At 40.7% G+C, this 10159-nt stretch overlaps 1 pseudogene; it reads left to right on the top strand.

Moving 5' to 3' along the window:
- The first annotated feature begins 214 nt into the window (after nucleotides 1-214).
- The window catches only part of LOC123792467 (NXPE family member 2-like), a 67277-nt pseudogene continuing 57332 nt past the window's right edge, over nucleotides 215-10159 (top strand).

The raw sequence follows: 10159 nt of genomic DNA, 5'->3' as shown, positions 1-10159 counted from the left end.
TGTAGGGAAAAGCAACCATAGGCAATAAGTAAGCAAAGGAGCATGGTGGTCTTCCAAGAAAAACTTTTACAAAAACTTTTACAGGCCATAAGATTTGATCCAAGGGACATAGTTTGTACTTCTGTCCCCTTAGCTTAGACACAGGCTTATACAAGTATAAGCAAATTATTTTACCTTTCCGAGGCTCCCTTTTTCCATGTATGTAACAGGAATAATGCCTCCTACCTCTCCCAGTGTGCAACAGATCAATGAGAAGATGAGCAAACAGTTCAGGTGCAGTCGATGGCATGTAGTACTGACAAAATTCAGGTTTTTTTAAAGGGGGTTCTAGGGGTGCCTGGGTGGCTCAGTCGGTTAAGCATCTGCCTTCAGCTCAGGTCATGAACTTGGCGTCCTGGGATTGAGCCCCACGAGGGACTCCCCTCTCAGCTGGGAGTCTGCTTCTCCCTCTCCCTCCCCCCACCCTGCTTATGCTGTCTCTCAAATAAATAAATAAAATCCTTTAAAAAATAATAAAAAGGGTCCTAAGAAATGCCTTCTCTCCTCTCAGCTGAGTTGAGAATGAGTTTAGAAATTAGAAGAGTAAGCAAATGGAGAAACACCCCTCCAAACTCACTGTTATGTGTAAGAAAGCTGAAGTTGAAGAATGTGGAACGTCTATAGGCCAGTGGTCTTTCTAATACTGAACCGCAAAATCAGAGCAGTTTACCTATCCTGTCCAGGTAGCACTAGACCAAGCAGGCCTTCTTGAGCAGGAAGAAGCAGAGAAGGTTGGGTACCTTTTTAAAAATTATTAATGTTCTTCCAAATGGATGGAAATATCAGGAATGGGTTCTTGATGTTCTGCCTAGAACGGATGTTTGTTTTCTTCCCCCACCGTGCCCAGACTGGATAGTTAGGTTCCTGAGGTCAGAGCAGCCTCTCCCACAAGGGTGCTGGCAACACACTCCCACTTTCTAAGGGTTTTCTCTAAGTGTGTGCCAAGAGCGTTTCTCAGAAGTTAGCTCAAAGGTCTCCATAAACATATTCCAAAAGGAAAGAAGAATAAACCCTAACCTCCAGGGGCCTATGGATATTGCTATAAAAGATCCTGCTAAGAGATTAAAATTCCTCAGTGGCCTTTTATCTTAAAAAACTAAGCAAATGTTGCATTTTCCCTATGGTTGAAATTTAGACTGACGAAAATGTCTAAAGTCACTCACCAATTAAAAAGCTTTAATCTCCCTCCGCCCCACTCACAAAAATCATGGAGTAAAATTAACACTATAGGAAAATGTGCTTTGTAGTACCTAACACCCTTCCCCAAAAATGCAGCCTCCCTCCACAACCCCTCATCCCCCCACCAGGCAAAATAACCGTGAGAAGCACAAGTCAGGACTATGGTACTTCAACCAAAGACCAGCTCTCCATCATGTTTATTTCCTCTCGTATTGGTCTCAAGGGTTGGGGAGCCAAACCCTCCTTCCTGGGGGCTGCAGGCCCACACAGATCAGGGCCTGGAGCTCTAGCCTCACCTCAGCTGCTGAACCAGGAGCTCAGATTTTGTGCACCCCCCCTCCCCGCCCGACGTCCCCGGCTCTTTGTTACAAGGGGGTGGTAGTGTCTGCCCGGACTAGCTCAACAACTATTACAAAACCAACACGAGTTAATTATGTCTTTTAGGGGTACGAAGCCCTTGTCTGTTTATTACGCAATTACCGACGTGGTCATGGTACTTACGCCAGTAGCTCAGAGCACGCATTTATCATCCAGGATTTATGGAGCCAAATGTTTTCATTTTATTCCATGTAGGAGAGAAAACTCCAGGGTTTAGTTGAAGAGTCCTGGACTCACTGTTATAATTGCCACAACGCTGCAGTACAAGGCAGTAGAAAAACATGCCTCCTCGGGGCGGGGAGGGACCGACTGGCAGAGCCTGTTCATAGGTCTCGCTTTTTCCTCCCCAGGAAATTCCTTTAGAAATGATCTACCACGTCTCTGTGCCAATCTCCAACATGCCACGATCACAATTCTGACATGCGTACGGTTATGAGGGTGTGTGTCTGGAGGGACTGGCACAGATGCACACACGTATACGTATGTATAGGCGCATATACATGTATCATGTAGATGAAAAACACGCATGTATATCTACGCATAGCGATATCTAGACGTCACTATAATGATCTTCTTATACCTTTTTCTCCGCACTTCTATCTCTGTAGATATCCCCATGCCGAGCAATGCAAACTGAGCTTGGCCAGTGTAATATGGTGGCAACAGGCCACCGGGTAATGGCTGTACTGTGACCACGTACCACCTTTGGTGGCAGTGATACTCGTGTCCACAGAGTTTGCTCTTTTGGATTCTTCGTACCCTGCTACGATGCAGCTGCATTAGGATTTAGGCCTGTGGCTCTTCCTCCTATGGCCTGAGATTTAAGTTATTGTTATTGGAGTGCTTAAGGCATGTGGTTGTTTAGAGTAAGGGAAAGAGTTTACAAAGAAAGCAATACAAATTTCAAGAGAAACCAGCCAAGTCAAGTCTCAGTTGTTCAGTAACTATAGACGAGGGCTTCTGTTTTCCCTCTTCCTAGTGTTTCAAATATTTCTCCTGCTACTGTGGAAGTGACTAATTCCACATGACAGCGAAACAAAGGCACGAGCGAAGGAAATGCATTCGGTATAAAAATATGCAGGGCCTCAGCCACAGGTGACGATGGACTGTGATTAGATCTATTCTCTAGAACAGACAGAACTCCCTCCTGGCTGCTTTCTTCCGGCTCTGCGGAGTGAGCAGGTGCAGGTCACGGAGGGGAGGGAGTATGTGACGCCAGCCGGCACACCAGGGCCACAAACGGCATTTCGGCGTTGGATTACTGAAGCTTCTCCAACACCGACATAAAGACTGCTTGAACCAAAGCAACTCTGCGTGGTTGTAACTCCTCTGAGAGAATAGCATGGAGAAGATACTCATCTATACCTGTGGTTCCCTCCAACTCTTATTTTCAGGTTTAATGGCAGAGACAGAAGACAGAACCACAGACTGGTCAGTCTGTGCTTTTCAAATGGTGTGTTGCAACCCTTTAGGGGATAATAAAATTATTTTATTTGGACATGGAAAGTACTCTAAAAATGAAATAGAATGAAATAGGGTGACACAGAATAACGAGAAAATATCACAGTACATTGCATGCAGTTAGGATAAGTATTGTCTTACCAGACTTGTGTCTTGTGTATGTGCTCTGGAATGAGATTTGACAGGATTTTCTTACTGTGAGTCCCAAGCAAAAAGGTTCGAGAAACACTGCCATAATTTAGCTCTTTGCAGCATTCCTTTGGGATTCTAGGCTTAAAAAACGCACTAAAATTCCAGCCATTCAACAATGGTCTTTTCTAAAGAATAGTTCCTTGCCCCTCATGGCAATGTTTCTCAACTACTTCAACATGAGGAGATTAAAAACCTGGACGTAGAAACAAGCTGCCTAAAAACCAAATAAGAGATTTAGAATGAAGCCTGATGAGGCAGACAAGATCAGGGAGAGAGAGGACCAGGTTTTTGTACGTTTGTGTAGCCCAGAGAGACTTAGATGCTAGGATGCACTGGAGGGGACCAGAAAAAAGTGTTTCTTAGGCTAAACAGCTGCTAAAATTTTGCTATACACACTGAGTACTTGATGAGAAAAAAGGCTCAGAGCTCTTGATGTCACTCCAAATGGAAGAATTAACCTAAGAGTCAGGAGGCAGAAGTCTTTCAACTAGTTTTGTTCCTGGTTTCAGGAAGGACCATTGTGTCTGATTTTTAGTAGAACACATAATGGAACTTTCTCAAAACCAGGAGACAGCAGCTATACAGAAGATAAATAATCCTGTTCTGGAAAGTTCTGAGCAAAGTATGCAGAACAATGTTATTTTTAAAAAATGATTTATTTATGTATTTGAGAGAGAGAGAGAGCGTGGAGAGAGAACACAGGCAGGGAGGAGAGGTAGAGGGAGAGGGAGAATCAGAACCTCCCCCCACTTGAGCCAGCGGGGATGGGTGGGGTGGGGAGGGGCCTCAATTTCGGGTTGCTGGGATTATGACCTGAGCCAAAGGTAGAGGATTAACCAACTGAGCCACTGGTACCCCAGCAATGTTACATTTATTTGAGTTAATGTGTGATTATTTCTCCTGTCCTCTTATAGGATACTGATTTTGCTCCCAAATGCCATAGCTTGTAAATTACTGGGGATGTTACTCTTTTCCTTAGTTGTCTGGGTCATTTACTTGGCTGCAAAAAACCACACAAAGGTAGTAATTGTTCCCTTTTTCAAAGTGTCAAGGATGGTCATAGTGACTTTGGAAGCTCACCTTGATTATCCAGGCAGGAATTAAAAGTTAGACATGTCATCTTAGAAACAGATGTAGGCAAGAGGTAGCTCTCTTAGCATTAGTCCCTTTGACAATGTATACATGATTTTTCAGGGGCAGCCAACTGGAGTCGCAGCCACCTCGGTAGTATGTGACACTACTAACCACCTCACTTAAAATTCTGACATCGGCCTCTGAGATGCCAATGCACAGAAATCTGTCTCAGCCCTCTGCCTTCTTCAGGGGTCTTATTTGTTTTGCATGGTTTAGCCAGTTGATTTTTTAAAATTTTCCCTTTCTGCAGTCTTTCTTAACTGATCTTGCTTACACTTTCTCTTTGTCCCAACTGTGTAGTACAAAATTGATCTTTCAAAATTTCTGCTTTCATCATCCTCTTGTCCTGGTCAAAACCTTTCACCAATGGCTTTCACAGATGATAGCACCAATGAGATCAAACTCCTTAGCCATTCAAGACACTTCTAAATTTGAACACAACTTCTTTTAAAGTGGTCTCGCTGACCTTTATCTAATACAAACTTCCAGGTCCAAAAAAAAAAGGACCATAAGGGGTATCTGGGTGCCTCAGTCAGTAGAGCATGTGATTCTCGATCTTGGGGTTGAAAATTCGAGTCCCATGTTGGGTATACAGATTACTTAAAAAAAAAAAAAAGAGAGAAGGAGAAGGAGAAGGAGAAGGAGAAGAAGAAGGAGAAGGAGAAGGAGAAGGAGAAGGAGGAGAAGAAGAAGAAGAAGAAGAAAGAAGAAAGAAGAAAGAAGGAAGAAGAAGAAGAAGAAGAAGAAGAAGAAGAAGAGGAACCATAAGTCTAGGACATTGAGAAAATGATGTGAACTGGTTAATAGAGCTCTCAGACCGGAGTTCAGAAGATTTGTTTCCCTTTGTGAGTTCTCTCTATAATAAATAACTGTGCTCTCTAGATTTTTCCCTCCAATCCTCTTCTCTTTCACACTTACACCTTTTAGTTCACATGCGCAGGTCCCACCACCCACTACTAATATTAATATTTCTTAAGGTGAGGTCTGGACATTCTGCAGACCAGAACAATACCTAGGTCTGTGCATGTGTGCAAAATGCAGATTCCTGGGCCCTGCTCCCAAACTACTGAAAAGAAATCTCTGGGCTTGAGTGTAAGATTACAAAGTATTAACAAGCTCGCCTGCTATTATGCCGAAGTTTGAGAACCTCTGCGGCTGTAGCCCCGAAGCTGAGACCCCTTCGGGGCCTGCTCTTGAGTCCGTGCTGCTCGTCAGTTATCTTCTCCTCTGTCTTCCACTAGCGTCGTAACCCAAGAAATGCACACTGAATTTATCATCTCTCTTACCACCCTTCTTGGCACAAACAAAATCAAATGAAAACAAATTCCCTGCTCTCTCTCCCATTTCTCCCACGTTGCCACAGCTCATTAGTCAACACAACCAAAACTCTCTCCACAAGCAATCTGCCACTAAGCCTCATAAATTCTACCTCCTAAGTCTCTCTCAAATCGATCCTTTTTTCTCCATCTCTATTGTCTCGATTTAGTTCAGTCCTTTGTCATTTCTCACCCTTGGTGTTGAAATAGTCTTCTAATTAATTTCCCTGCCTCCAGTCTAAGCCTGCTCTCATCATTCATTCAACAAACATTGGTTGAATATAGATGGTGTGTCTGGCGCTGGACTAGGTACAGAAATCTTTGTGTTCAAGAATCTGAGATATTTCTACAATGAAAATTTGGATAGGTTACCCTAAAAACCTTCAGTGGCTCTTCATGTAGCATGGTAGGGTCCAAACTCCTTGGCACAGTGTTTCAGGTCCAGTTAATTAAAGGAAACAGAAACCCACTTAAGCTGGCCCAAGACATTGTTACAATGGCTGTTTCCTCTGACTTCTCTTCCTCCAGGTTTTCACATAGCTAACTCTCTTCCTTCAACTCTTTGCTCAAAGGTCATCTTTTTTTTTTTTTAAGATTTTATTTATCTATTTGAGAGAGAGATAGCAAGAGAGAACAGGAGCGGGGGGGGGGGAGTGAGAAGCAGGCTCCCTGCTAGTTGTAGGACTCGATCCCAGGACCCCAGGTCATGACCTGAGCCAAAGGCAGACGCTTAACTGACTGAGCCACTCAGGTGCCCTGTCATCTTCTTTATTTAACACTAGAAACATCCTGACTCTCATGTCTTAGCATTTCCCCTACTCCTTTGATTTCTTTGCAATAAATACTTTCTAAAGTATTACATAATTTATGTATTTATTATGTTCATTGACTGTCATCCAACTTCACCTACTAAAAGGTGACTTGCATAAGAGCAAGGATTTTTATCTGTAGTTAGTTGTTGGTATAGCTCGAGTGCCTAGAACCGTGTCTGGCACATAGTAGGTGCTTAATAAATAACTGTCAAATAACAGAAGGCTGTCCAGGGACCTAGGTAGGAAGCAACGGTGATTTAAAATGATGTACTAACAATGAGGCTGGAGAAAAGTCAGTTTGAGATAGAATTGACAGAAATAGAGATTAACTGTGGGGATAAAGAGGTGGAGTAATAAGCAGGAATTATTTTAGGGATGTACAGAGGCATGGCTGGTGCATGCCATTCACTGCAGTACAGAATGGCAGGATAAATGGTTTTGAAAGAAAAAGATAAATTTAGATATGAACAGTCTATGTTTGAGGTGTTTTAGGTTATCCAAATGGAGATGCTGCTTCAATAGACTGTTGAATATAGAGTCAAAGCTGAGAAAGACCTGGTTTTAAAAAATTGATTTAGGAAGAATCAGAATATAAATGGCAATTCAAGTCACTGGAGTCTATGACAGTTCCTTGGGTGAGCTATAGAGTGAGAAGAAAAAGTTCCTAATGATATTGCCTCAAGGGACAAAAAGAAAAAAAAAAAAGCACTAGTTGAAGAAGTGAGTGGTAGGAGAGAAAGTGAGCACAGGGATTGAAGAGAACTCATGAGAAGCTTAATTGGGTGGGGTTGGGGAATAAGTAGAAGTTAGGGTAGTAGTTTAAGGAAATAGGAGGCTCAAAATATTTTTTTCCCTATATGGGAGAGACTTGACTATAGTTAAATTCGTATGGAAAGAAACAAACATTCAAGAAGTAGGAAAGAAAAGGTGTGGCTACATTTAAGCTGGTCAGGGTAACAGGAAGTTGGGTTGCCATTCGACTGTTCTTATGGGTCTCTACAGCTGAGAAGATTAAGGACCAAAGAGATCTAGTTATCAAAGGAGTGGTCTCCATGGACATTGAGGTCTACCTGGAGGATGTCAGAGATTTTAATAACGAGGAAGACTATAAGTACATTCTTCAAAATCTTTAGTCAATGAGTAGAAGGGTTAGAATGGGTCAGAAAGTGAGAGAAGAGGAGAATTATGTAGTAATAGATGGTATTTGGTCAGATGGATCATGGTGAACGAAAGAGCTTAGATTAGGGTCAATAATATGAAACGTATTTGAAGTGTATATATGTTTATATATTCATTACATATATATTTATGTCTCTAACATTTATTTGAAATATATAACCCTAACTCATTCTCTCTATATATATATATATATAAATAAATACATATATAAAAATATATATAAAAATATATATAAATATATAAATATATATATATATATAAAACATGTATTTGAGATAGTTCAATTGCCTCTCTTTTAATAACCTAAGAGTGAAATTGAGCATTGACTGCTGACTCTAGCCCTGCTACTACTATTGTAAAGAAGCTTTCCTCTTTATATGTCTAACTTTAAGGATTTGGTACAAAAATTCCTTGTCCTTGCTCATCTTTATGACTCACATGCTGTGTGATTCCATTACATACTATTTTTGAAATGACAAAATTACAGAAATGGAGAACAGGTAAATAGTTGCCAGGGGCTGAAGGGGTTAAGAAGGAGTGGGGGTGGGAGGAAAGTAGGTGTGGCTAGGAAAGAGAATGTGAAGGAGATGTGTGGTGATGGAAATGTTCTATATCTTGACTATATATCAGTGTCAGTATGCTGGTTGTGAGGGGATGATGATGTGAAGATATACCATGCAAGTATTAACCAAAATATTGCTAGTATGGGTTTATTAACATCAGATGTAGATTTCAGAAAAAGAAAAGTCACCAGAAGTGAATAGGATCATTATACAATGATAAAAGGGTCAATTCACCCTAAATTCTTCACCATAAATTTGTGTACAACTGACATGAGAGCTTCAAAATATATCAAAAGTAGATGTGGATGAAAAGAGAAAGTATAAATCCAAAATTGGTAATAGCCAGTGACTTCTACAGTGCTTTTAATAATGTAGTAGGTTGACTGGTATCCTCCAGAAAAAAACAGGTCTACCTAAAACCACTGCATGTAAGCTAGTTAGTAAAACACTCTGCAGATGTAATTAAGTTAAGGATCTCAAGATGAGATCATCCTAGGGTGGACCCTAAATTTATTATTTTTTATTTTGTTAAAAGATTTTATTTATTTATTTGAGAGAGAGGGAGTGCACATGAGAGAAAGCACGAGTAGTGGGGAGGGGCAGATGGAGAGGGAGAAGCAGACTCCCCACTGAGCAGGGAGCCCAATGCAGGGCTCCATCCCAGGACCCCAAGATCATGACCTGAGCCAAAGGCAGATGCTTAACCAACCGAGCCACCCAGACACCCCTTGCGTGGACACTAAATTTAATGACAAGTGTTCTTTTAAGAGAAGGGAAGACAACATACAGAGGGGATGATGATGTGAAGATAATGGCAAAGATGAAAATGATACATCTATACAAGTCAAGAATACCAAGGATTGCTAGCAGCCACTAGAAGTTAGAGAAGCATTGAATGGATTCTCCCTCAGAGCCTCCAAAGGAATCAACTGCTGACTCCTTGATTTAAGTTGCTGGCCTCCATAACTGAGAGAATAATGTTGTTTTAAGCCACCAAATGTGTGGTCATTTGTTATGGCAGACCAAAGAAACTAACAGTAAGCAAAAATATAAAAGAACTAAAGAATATAATCAATTAACTCGACCTGATCAACATTTAAAAATTAGTTCACTCAGCAACAGAATATACATTTCTTTTCAATGCACATGAAACATTCACCAAGACAAAACATGTTGAGTCATAAGATAAACAAAATTTTAAAATAATTGAAATCATACAAATTAAGTTCTTTGACCATAATGAAATTAATCTGGAAATACATAAGAGAATAACTGGTAAATCTCCAAGGATTTGGAAATTAAATATCACACTTTTATGGATCAAAGCAGCAGTCTCAAGTGATATTAGAAAACAGTTTGAACTGAACAAGAATGGCAATATAATGTAATGTTTGTACAGAGGTAAAGCAGTGGTTAGAGTAAGATTTATTACATTAAGTCGGTATTCTAAAAAGATAAAAGGTATCAGTTCAAAACCTAATATTCCATCTAAAAAATCTAGGGAAAGCAAGAAGGAAATAAATAATACAGTAGAAATTATTAAAATAGGAAAGAGAAACACAGTAGAAAAAAAAATCAATAGACCTAAAACAGATGATCTAACCGGACTGAAGGCAAACACAGCTCAGCCACGATAGTAGGGTGCATCCAACCACACGTGACGCGCGCTTCAAGTGCCTGGTTCTGGTGAACAGGGGCTTTGTGTAATGGGGCTCAACATGACCTCTTTTTTATATGCACAAATATATTTTTTAAGTTCTCTTCATGCAATATAGTCTGGTTGAGCCATTTACTGAAATAATATGGTTCTCAACATAGTAAGCAAGTAACATTGTTAGAAACATCTTTACTACATGTATATTTAAATACATCTCTACCTATGCTTCTCTATTGCAGGCAGTCGTAA

This window comes from Ursus americanus, chromosome 16 (assembly GCF_024610735.1).
Source record: "Ursus americanus isolate L20-20 chromosome 16, mUrsAme1.1.p, whole genome shotgun sequence".
Taxonomy (NCBI): domain Eukaryota; kingdom Metazoa; phylum Chordata; class Mammalia; order Carnivora; family Ursidae; genus Ursus; species Ursus americanus.
The sequence above is the reverse complement of the archived record's forward strand: the minus strand, read 5'-3'. Positions and strand labels throughout refer to the sequence as shown.